Source organism: Petromyzon marinus, chromosome 65 (assembly GCF_048934315.1).
Source record: "Petromyzon marinus isolate PM22_M1 ecotype Great Lakes invasive population chromosome 65, UKy_Petmar_22M1.pri1.0, whole genome shotgun sequence".
Classification (NCBI taxonomy): Eukaryota; Metazoa; Chordata; class Hyperoartia; order Petromyzontiformes; family Petromyzontidae; genus Petromyzon; species Petromyzon marinus.
The window spans coordinates 2,716,760-2,727,006 of record NC_133731.1 but is presented as its reverse complement, the minus strand read 5'-3'; positions in this window follow the sequence as shown (position 1 = coordinate 2,727,006).

The window sequence follows — 10,247 nt, the reverse complement described above, 5'->3', positions numbered from 1 at the left end:
GAGATAAAGTGATGAGAGATAAAGTGGTGAGAGATAAAGTGATGAGAGAGATAAAGTGATGAGAGATGAAGTGATGGGAGATAAAGTGATGAGAGATAAGTGATGAGAGAGATAGTGACGAGAGATAAAGTGATGAGAGATAAAGTGATGAGAGATAAAGTGATGAGAGATAAAGTGATGAGGGATAAAGTGAGGAGAGATAAAGTGATGAGAGATAGGTGGTGAGAGATAAAGTGATGAGAGATAAAGTGATGAGAGAGATAGTGACGAGAGATAAAGTGATGAGAGATAAAGTGATGAGAGATAAAGTGACGAGAGATAAAGTGATGAGAGATAAAGTGATGAGAGATAAAGTGATGAGAGAGATAAAGTGATGAGAGATAAAGTGATGAGAGAGATAAAGTGATGAGAGATAAAGTGACGAGAGATAAAGTGATGAGAGATAAAGTGATGAGAGATAAAGTGATGAGAGATAAAGTGATGAGAGATAAAGTGATGAGAGATAAAGTGATGAGAGATAAAGTGGTGAGAGATAAAGTGATGAGAGTTAAAGGAATGAGAGGTAAAGTGAGGAGAGATAAAGTGAAGAGAGATAAAGCGATGAGAGATAAAGTGGTGAGAGATAAAGTGATGAGAGATGAAGTGATGGGAGATAAAGTGATGAGAGATAAAGTGATGAGAGAGATAGTGACGAGAGATAAAGTGATGAGAGATAAAGTGACGAGATATAAAGCGAAGAGAGATAAAGTGATTAGGGATAAAGTGATGAGGGATAAAGTGACGAGAGATAAAGTGATGAGAGATAAAGTGATGAGAGATAAAGTGATGAGAGATAAAGTGACGAGATATAAAGCGAAGAGAGATAAAGTGATTAGGGATAAAGTGATGAGGGATAAAGTGATGAGAGATAAAGTGATGAGAGATAAAGTGATGAGAGATAAAGTGGTGAGAGATAAATTGAGGAGAGATAAAGCGATGAGAGATAAATTGAGGAGAGATAAAGTGATGAGAGATAAAGTGATGAGAGATAACGTGAAGAGAGATAAAGTGATGAGAGATAAAGTGATGAGAGATAAAGTGATGAGAGATAAAGTGATGAGAGATAAAGTGATGAGACAGATAAAGTGATGAGAGATAAAGTGATTAGAGATAAAGTGATGAGAGAGATAAAGTGATGAGAGATAAAGTGACGAGAGATAAAGTGATGAGAGAGATAAAGTGATGAGAGATAAAGTGATGAGAGATAAAGTGGTGAGAGATAAAGTGATGAGAGTTAAAGGAATGAGAGGTAAAGTGAGGAGAGATAAAGTGAAGAGAGATAAAGCGATGGGAGATAAATTGATGAGAGATAAAGTGATGAGAGAGATAGTGACGAGAGATAAAGTGATGAGAGATAAAGTGATGAGAGATAAAGTGATGACAGTTAAAGTGATGAGAGATAAAGTGGTGAGAGATAAAGTGATGGGAGATAAAGTGATGAGAGATAAAGTGGTGAGAGATAAAGTGATGAGAGATGAAGTGATGGGAGATAAAGTGATGAGAGATAAAGTGATGAGAGAGATAGTGACGAGAGATAAAGTGATGAGAGATAAAGTGATGAGAGATAGTGACGAGAGATAAAGTGATGAGAGATAAAGTGACGAGATATAAAGCGAAGAGAGATAAAGTGATTAGGGATAAAGTGATGAGAGATAAAGTGATGAGAGATAAAGTGATGAGAGATAAAGTGATGAGAGATAAACTGATGAGAGAGACAAAGTGATGAGAGATAAATTGAGGAGAGATAAAGCGATGAGAGATAAATTGAGGAGAGATAAAGTGATGAGAGATAAAGTGATGAGAGATAAAGTGATGAGAGATAACGTGAAGAGAGATAAAGTGATGAGAGATAAAGTGATGAGAGATAAAGTGATGAGAGTTAAAGTGATGAGAGATAAAGTGATGAGAGATAAAGTGATGAGAGATAAAGTGATGAGAGATAAAGTGATGAGAGATAACGTGAAGAGAGATAAAGTGATGAGAGATAAAGTGGTGAGAGATAAAGTGAAGAGAGATAAAGTGACGAGAGATAAAGTGATGAGAGATAAAGTGACGAGAGATAAAGTGATGAGAGATAAAGTGATGAGAGATAAAGTGATGAGAGAGATAAAGTGATGAGAGATAAAGTGATGAGAGATAAAGTGGTGAGAGATAAAGTGATGAGAGAGATAAAGTGATGAGAGATGAAGTGATGGGAGATAAAGTGATGAGAGATAAAGTGATGAGAGAGATAGTGACGAGAGATAAAGTGATGAGAGATAAAGTGATGAGAGATAAAGTGATGAGAGATAAAGTGATGAGGGATAAAGTGAGGAGAGATAAAGTGATGAGAGATAAGGTGGTGAGAGATAAAGTGATGAGAGATAAAGTGATGAGAGAGATAGTGACGAGAGATAAAGTGATGAGAGATAAAGTGATGAGAGATAAAGTGATGACAGTTAAAGTGATGAGAGATAAAGTGATGAGAGAGATAAAGTGATGAGAGATAAAGTGATGAGAGATAAAGTGATGAGAGATAAAGTGATGAGAGATAAAGTGATGGGAGATAAAGTGATGAGAGATAAAGTGATGAGAGAGATAGTGACGAGAGATAAAGTGATGAGAGAAAAGTGATGAGAGATAAATTTAGGAGAGATAAAGTGATGGCAGTTAAAATTATGAGAGATAAAGTAACGAGAGATAAAGTGAAGAGAGATAAAGCGATGAGAGATAAAGTGATGAGAGAAAAAGTGATGAGAGAGATAGTGACGAGAGATAAAGTGATGAGAGATAAAGTGATGAGAGATAAAGTGATGACAGTTAAAGTGATGAGAGATAAAGTGATGAGAGAGATAAAGTGATGAGAGATAAAGTGATGAGAGATAAAGTGATGAGAGATAAAGTGATGAGAGATAAAGTGATTGGAGATAAAGTGATGAGAGATAAAGTGATGAGAGAGATAGTGACGAGAGATAAAGTGATGAGAGATAAAGTGATGAGAGATAAAGTGATGAGAGATAAAGTGATGAGAGATAAAGTGACGAGAGATAAAGTGATGAGAGATAAAGTGACGAGAGATACAGTGATGAGAGAAAAGTGATGAGAGATAAAGTGATGAGAGAGATAAAGTGATGAGAGATAAAGTGATGAGAGAGATAGTGACGAGAAATAAAGTGATGAGAGATAAAGTGATGAGAGATAATGTGATGGGAGATAAAGTGATGAGAGAAAAGTGATGAGAGATAAATTTAGGAGAGATAAAGTGATGGCAGTTAAAATTATGAGAGATAAAGTAACGAGAGATAAAGTGAAGAGAGATAAAGCGATGAGAGATAAAGTGATGAGAGAAAAAGTGATGAGAGATAAAGTGATGAGAGATAAAGTGATGAGAGATAAAGTGATGAGAGATAAAGCGATGAGAGATAAAGTGATGAGAGATAAAGCGATGAGAGATAAAGTGGTGAGAGATAAAGTGATGAGAGTTAAAGGAATGAGAGGTAAAGTGATGAGAGATAAAGTGATGAGAGATAAAGTGATGAGAGATAAAGTGATGAGAGATAAAGTGGTGAGAGATAAAGTGATGAGAGAGATAAAGTGATGAGAGATAAAGTGACGAGAGATAAAGTGATGAGAGATAAAGTGATGAGAGATAAAGTGACGAGATATAAAGTGATGAGAGATAAAGTGATGAGAGATAAAGCGACGAGAGATAAAGTGATGAGAGAAAAAGTGATGAGAGAGATAAAGTGATGAGAGATAAAGCGATGAGAGATAAAGCGAGGAGAGATAAAGTGGTGAGAGATAAAGTGAAGAGAGATAAAGTGATGAGAGATAAAGTGATGAGAGATAAAGTGATGAGAGAGATAAAGTGATGAGAGATAAAGTGATGAGAGATAAAGTGATGAGAGATGAAGTGATGAAGGATAAAGTGATGAGAGATAAAGTGATGAGAGATAAAGTGATGAGAGAGATAAAGTGATGAGAGATAAAGTGATGAGAGATAAAGTGATGAGAGATGAAGTGATGAAGGATAAAGTGATGAGAGATAAAGTGATCAGAGATAAAGTGATGAGAGATAAAGTGGTGAGAGATAAAGTGATGAGAGATAAAGCGATGAGAGATAAAGCGATGAGAGATAAAGTGATGAGAGATAAAGTGAAGAGAGATAAAGTGACGAGAGATAAAGTGATGAGAGATAAAGTGATGAGAGATAAAGTGAAGAGAGATAAAGTGATGAGAGATAAAGTGATGAGAGATAAAGTGATGAGAGATAAAATGATGAGAGATAAATTGATGAGAGATAAAGCGATGAGAGATAAAGTGATGGGAGATAAAGTGAAGAGAGAGATACATTGATGAGAGATAAAGGGTCGAGAGAGAATATTGTGATATAAAGTGGTGAGATAAATTAGTGATGTAATTTTAATTCGATTAATTGCTCACGGCCAACACCTGTGGCGGTTATCTGAACCGGTCCTGGGACTCCTCTAGGACGACTCAACCTTAAAAGATGAGGATCTGGTCCAGTCTGTAGTAAACATCACCACTAGGGAGACAAAGGCGGCCGGGAGGGTGTCGTGCTGGCCACACACTTACAGGAAACCCACCTTGACCAGACGTGAATCTCCTCCAGGAAACTCACCTTGACCAGATGTGACTCTCCTCCAGGAAACTCACCTTCACCAGATGTGACTCTCCTCCAGGAAACACAAAGCAGATGTGACTCTCCTCCAGGAAACCGAGCTTGACCAGACGTGACTCTCCTCCAGGAAACTCACCTTCACCAGATGTGACTCTCCTCCAGGAAACACAAAGCAGATGTGACTCTCCTCCAGGAAACCCAGCTTGACCAGACGTGACTCTCCTCCAGGAAACTCACCTTGACCAGATGTGACTCTCCTCCAGGAAACTCACCTTCACCAGATGTGACTCTCCTCCAGGAAACACAAAGCAGATGTGACTCTCCTCCAGGAAACCCAGCTTGGCCAGATGTGACTCTCCTCCAGGAATCCTCTCCACGTGTGCCACAGTGCCGGCCTTCATAGGGTGCTGCTGCTACTTGCGACTACTAACAACACTTGCCCCAACAGTCTGCAGAGGCTTTACGGGGGACCTTTGTCTTTGTGCCCTGAGCCGACTTTCTGATTAATGTGCCAGGCTCCGGGGTAAGGTTCAGAATTGTTTTTTTTTTCCGTACAAAGTGACGAGTCGGCGAAACTGCTGACACAGTAACGTGGGGACTTGATCAAAAGCATGAAAGCACGGAGCGAATTTATATTTTATCATGAATTAAATACGTATTTATATATTTTATTTGAAGACTGCCAGCCACGGCCAAGTTGAATGGAACTCACATGGAGACAGAGAGAGAGAGAGAGTAGTATAAAGGAGGTGGAGAGAAAGAGAGGGAGAAACGTGGAGAGAGAGAGAGTGGCACAGGGAGAGATGGAAGATAGGAGATGGATATAGAGAGAAGCTAGACAAAGAGAGAGTGCTGAAGAGAGAGAGAGGGAGATATAATAAAGGAGATTGACAGAGAGAGAGATAAAGATAGACACACAGAGAGGCTTTTAACTTTTGAACCACTTTTATTGCCGCCAGCAGCAACAGCCCGAAACACACAAAGTCACCAGCAACAAAACAACACAAACACAATGAAACAAAGAGCCACGTGCTGCGTCACGTGGCACTGGACGCGCCACGCACGACACAAAAACGTCACGTGGTGGTGGTGGTGGTGGTTGTCGTCATCGCGCAGGCCACGCCCGACGAGCGAGCACGTGACAAGGTGACAAGGAGGGTGACGTTCACGTCGGTACAGAAGGGGGCTTTTCTGCCCCGCCCCCCCACCCCCAGCGCATCACCGGCTCCAGCCAGAGCCGCGCCTTGAGCAGGAACCTGAACACTGGAAGCACCAAAGAGCAGCCGTCAGTGTCACCTTGCAGCGTCTTCTTCCTCGTCCTGTACACCGCCAACTTCGCTTGGGCACAGACGAAGTTGGCCAATAAGCGTGACGCGTATTAGCCAGGTAAGGCACCACCCCCATATACGAAGCTGCTGTTGTAGAAGGGTAACCCCCAGCCTCCTGAAAACGGTCCCCAAAAGGCGGAACATTTGAGTTGAGCCGCTGGCAGCGTCAGTAACGGTGGGGCAGATCCTCCCTGGCACCGCAGAAAGCGCAGGAGTCTGGCACCCCCGGGGAGATTGGGCTAAAGCCACACGGCCGAAAGCAACTTCCAGTGTGCCAATCTCCACCTAGAGGTCACCGCATCATTTGGCTACGGGAGACTTTGTACATTTGTTTCCACTGGAGGACGGCCGCGATGAGAGGATATAAATGGTGTCTCCATTTTGTGCCCGGTACGTCGGCCAGGCCACGGGAACGCGCCTTGACACAGCCACGTGTGGAGCGCTTTGCTTGGGGCACTCTTCAGAGGCACGTCCATGCAGCCTAAATCGTTGTCTTCAAGCGGCAGTACATTGAGTCTCCAGTAGGTGCTGTGCTTCTCCGCTCTGAGGATTCGCAGCAGCAGCAGCAGCAGCACTGAGACCAGGTGGTGATAAAAAAACCCGGACGGGATGATTTTACTGTCCCCGAGCAGGTTAACGCTGCAGGCGTCGACGTCCAGTCGATCGAACTCGGCAAGGCTTATCCTGCCTTGGTAGCAGCAGCGGCACCAGGAGTACTGCCGCTGGGCTGGATGCTGTAGGCGCTACACGTCGTGCAGACCCAGTCTCCGCACGAGGTCGGCTAGTGGTCGTGCGGATTCCGCGGTGAGGTTTGGCGGTGTTGCGGTCGATAGCTGGGTTGAGGGTGCAGTCGAAGTCTCGCCGCATAACGGTGAGCACGTCGTCCACGTCGTCTGTCGCCAGTGCATCCCGCAGCGCGCCGGAGAAGAGCTTCCTCGCTGGGGCCATGCTCCGCATGTACACGTTAAAGCACCTCGGCCTGGAGCTATTGAGGGACAAGTTCGACGGAAATCAAGTTACCCTTTCACGATTTCTTTGAAGACCACGCTCTCGGGTGCAAACTGCGACCCGAGCACAGTCGCCGCTCCAGCGAGGTTGCCCTCGGCGTGGCTGAAGAAGGCCCTGGCCACCTAGGAAAGGCTGGCGTTGGGCCTCCAGAGTGGCGTCGAGGTGAGTTTCCTGGAGGAGAGTCACGTCTGCTTTGTGTTTCCTGGAGGAGAGTCACGTCTGTTTTGTGTTTCCTGGAGGAGAGTCACGTCTGCTTTGTGTTTCCTGGAGGAGAGTCACGTCTGCTTTGTGTTTCCTGGAGGAGAGTTACATCTGCTTTGTGTTTCCTGGAGGAGAGTCACGTCTGTTTTATGTTTCCTGGAGGAGAGTCACGTCTGCTTTGTGTTTCCTGGAGGAGAGTCACATCTGCTTTGTGTTTCCTGGAGGAGAGTCACATCTGCTTTGTGTTTTGTGGAGGAGAGTCACATCTGGTCAAGGTGAGTTTCCTGGAGGAGAGTCACATCTGATTTGTGTTTCCTGGAGGAGAGTCACGTCTGCTTTGTGTTTCCTGGAGGAGAGTCACATCTGCTTTGTGTTTCCTGGAGGAGAGTCACATCTGCTTTGTGTTTCCTGGAGGAGAGTCACGTCTGCTTTGTGTTTCCTGGAGGAGAGTCACATCTGCCTTGTGTTTCCTGGAGGAGAGTCACATCTGCCTTGTGTTTCCTGGAGGAGAGTCACATCTGGTCAAGGTGAGTTTCCTTGAGGAGAGTCACATCTGATTTGTGTTTCCTGGAGGAGAGTCACATCTGCTTTGTGTTTTCTGGAGGAGAGTCACATCTGGTCAAGGTGAGTTTCCTGGAGGAGAGTCATGTCTGCTTTGTGTTTCCTGGAGGAGAGTCACGTCTGCTTTGTGTTTCCTGGAGGAGAGTCACGTCTGCTTTGTGTTTCCTGGAGGAGAGTCACGTCTGCTTTGTGTTTCCTGGAGGAGAGTCACGTCTGCTTTGTGTTTCCTGGAGGAGAGTCACATCTGCTTTGTGTTTCCTGGAGGAGAGTCACATCTGCTTTGTGTTTTCTGGAGGAGAGTCACATCTGGTCAAGGTGAGTTTCCTGGAGGAGAGTCACATCTGCTTTGTGTTTCCTGGAGGAGAGTCACATCTGCTTTGTGTTTCCTGGAGGAGGGTCACGTCTGCTTTGTGTTTCCTGGAGGAGAGTCACATCTGCTTTGTGTTTCCTGGAGGAGAGTCACATCTGCTTTATGTTTCCTGGAGGAGAGTCACGTCTGCTTTATGTTTCCTGGAGGAGAGTCACGTCTGCTTTATGTTTCCTGGAGGAGAGTCACATCTGCTTTCTGTGCCCCAACAAAGCGGCAGATCTGGTCCCACCTCGTGTCACTGCGAGTGCTGTTACAGTTGAGACTAGCAACCTTAATAGCTGAAGCCATGATGTTGTTGTTGTTGTGTGGTGGTGGTGGTAACAATAGCTGCAGGGCTGGGGGGGGGGGGGGTACTTCTGAGTGGAAGTAAGCTCCCTCTTCGCCATGCGCATGAACGCTTTGAGGCGGCAGCGTTCCTGTTTTGCTGAACTCAAACCTGTCCCAATTGCGGCAAATGTATTTGGAGACTTTGAGGAAGGCGGTCAGATCGGGGGAAAAAGGGCCCGACCCTGACGTTAGGCTTCCTGTAAGCGTCCACTAGGAAGCGGTGGATGTCCCCAGGGGCACATTCGCGCTCGCCGTTGACTTGTGAGTGTCTCACCTCACTCACACCTTGGTCTCCTGCGCGTGCGCGACGAGCCAAGGGTAAAGCCGTACTCGTCCTCGTCGGCAGCCGGCGGCGGCTTTGTCACCGGGCCGCCGCCGCTGCGGCAGCCGGCCCCGGTGCTGCTGCGGCAGCTGCCGCTTCTGCCTCTGCCACCGCTGACGAGGCTGCGGTGGTGAGAGGAAAGAGCGATTTTTGAAAGAATAAAGCGGAACACAGGAAGGCTGCGATTGAGAGGGGGAAGGGGTGGTGAGACCTAGGCCCGTGAGCAAGGCAGCGGGCCCACCGAGGAGCGAGTGTGCTCAGACTCAGAAGGGGCTACAGAGGTAAGGAGACAGGACGACCCTGTGTGGTCGGTGACACTCACGGAGCTGGGAGAGAGATCAGGAGCGCGCGATGCAGCTCAAAGAGCAAGTGCAAGGTGGGATGATTGTAAAAAAAACAAAAACTAGGCCCTCACTAGGGGCTGGTGGCGATGCGGAGCGCTGTAGGGACACACCCTGCCGTGATGATGGTTGGAGGCGAAGTTGGCGAGGTCATGGCGCTTGTTAGCCAGGTAAGGCTCCAAATATAGAAAGCGTGAGAGAGAGAGAGAGTTAGAGAGAGAGTTAGAGAGAGAGTTAGAGAGAGAGAGAGTTAGAGAGAGAGTTAGAGAGAGTTAGAAAGAGAGAGTTAGAGAGAGAGAGTTAGAGAGAGAGAGTTAGAGAGAGAGAGAGAGTTAGAGAGAGAGAGAGAGTTAGAGAGAGAGAGTAAGAATCGGAGAGCAAAGACAAAGGTCCCCCGTGTAGCCTCGTGCAAGGCTGTTGGGGCAAGTGCGTGGGGCAAGATGATCCACAATGTTTACAGTCGCGGGGATGTCCTCCCGCGTCACTTAGCGCGGATAATCGAGAGGCAAATCGGAGTTCGACCAAATTCAAAAGGAAACAACCCCCTCCACCCCCCAGCCCCCTCCCACACCCCAGCCCCCCCCACACCCCAGCCCCCCCCCACACCCCAGCCCCCACACACAACAACACCCCAACCCCCCCGACACCCCCCACCCAAACACCCCCACACCCCCCACCCAAACACCCCCCCCCAACCCCCACACACCAACATCCCCCTACACCCCCAACCCCCCACACCACCCACCCCAACCTCCCCCAACCAGCCACACCCCCCACCCCAACCCCCCCCAACCCCCATACACAAACACCCCCCCACACCCCAACCCCCACTCCCAACCCCCCACCCCCAACCACATCCAACCCCCCCACACCCCCCACACACCCTAACCCCCCAACCCCCACACCCCCCCACTCCCAACCCTCCACCACCCACCAATCCCCCCACCCTCATCCCCCCCACTCCCCAACCTGCGTGTGTCAGTGTGTGTGTGTGTCAGTGTGTGTCAGTGTGTGTGTGTGTCTGTGTGTCTGTGTGTGTGTGTCAGTGTGTGTGTCAGTGTGTATGTGTCAGTGTGTGTGTCTGTGTGTATGTGTCAGTGTCAGTGTGTGTGTCTGTGTGTGTGTATGT